At 56.6% G+C, this 1,224-nt stretch overlaps 1 non-coding gene across 1 annotated transcript; it reads left to right on the top strand.

The window, feature by feature from the left end:
* Nucleotides 1–859: 859 nt before the first annotated feature.
* Trnaw-cca (transfer RNA tryptophan (anticodon CCA)) lies at nt 860–931 on the top strand. The gene has a single exon. It is a non-coding gene; the product is annotated as a tRNA-Trp (tRNA).
* Nucleotides 932–1,224: the final 293 nt, after the last annotated feature.

Genomic DNA, 1,224 nt, shown 5'->3' with positions numbered 1-1,224 from the left:
ACACCGGAGCGGGCAGGGAAGGTGAAGCCTTACGCTGCTGCCCGGGCCCGGTCCTCGGGGGCCTTCGACCACGAGCCGAAAGTGACTCCTTGCTCGCCCACCTCACCCCCTCTATACAGGTCGGCCGCCCGGCCGGAAGTAACGTGTTGCACAGGGCATACCGGCGTGCCTCCGGAGCAGAATCACCCTCCGGTTGTTCACCTCTGCGTGATGGCATGGCACTGCTAAATTTGTCAGTTGTAAACAGTTTTGCTCGAGATGGCACGCCGTTTCCTTTCGGCAAACCTTACTTCAAAAGAGGGTTTCAGTTTTAACTGTAAAACTTCATAGTTTTCACGTTAAAATTGTCAGACTCGATTTAAAGTAAAAGCCATCAACCTATCATATTGTTATACCTGTTGATTTGGAGAGCGTTGTGCTCTAGCCAAACTGCGTAGGTTTTTGCCTCGGGTTTTGCTGCCGTCTCTGGCCCTGAGCCTTGCCACCGCATGACCCCGAGTGAGTAGGCAACCCGCTTGCACGCGTGCATTCGGTACAGCATCTACAAACGCCGGGGGGGTTTGCCCGTCACCTTATTGTGAATCCCGCTGGATCTGCACACTACCATTTCACGGGTGGGTGTAGTCACTCGATCCACTCGGTCCACTCGTACACCGGCCCCGTGTCCGCGTGGAGGAGCCTCTTGAGCTGCGCCTCGGCTGCGCGCCGGGCCCTCATCACCGATCACGTGGTCCCCTCGGCTCCTATCCTCGACCGGCTCGCCTCGGCCGGCCCCGGCCGCCGCCCCGCCTCCTCGCCGCAGTACAGTAGAAGTAGTCGATGCCAAGTGGTGCCGTCTTCCCCGGCCTTCCGACACAACGACTCCGTGGCGCAACGGTAGCGCGTCTGACTCCAGATCAGAAGGTTGCGTGTTCAAATCACGTCGGGGTCATGAGTACAACTTTTGTTTTCGAGTTCTAATTGAACACGCTTTTAATATACGTGGTTGATAGCTCCGCGTCTCCTTATTTCGGTTCAAAAGTTGCCCGTGATCCCTCGAAAAGGCTTAGCTGCGGGTGGCACGGTGTCGTGGAACTGATATTAGTTCCTTCTTTTGGAAGTATCGGTGTCCCGTCGTTTAGCCGAGTTTCTACTCGACTGCGGTGCCGAAGGTGAAGTGAAGCTCCTCAAAGGAGTCTTTGTCGTGTGTTGAGGCGCTGCGCGACGTGGCGTGGCGTGGAGTGG

This window comes from Frankliniella occidentalis, unplaced genomic scaffold (assembly GCF_000697945.3).
Source record: "Frankliniella occidentalis isolate FOCC.00 unplaced genomic scaffold, Focc_3.1 Scaffold184, whole genome shotgun sequence".
Classification (NCBI taxonomy): Eukaryota; Metazoa; Arthropoda; class Insecta; order Thysanoptera; family Thripidae; genus Frankliniella; species Frankliniella occidentalis.
This window is presented reverse-complemented; position numbering and strand designations above follow the sequence as displayed.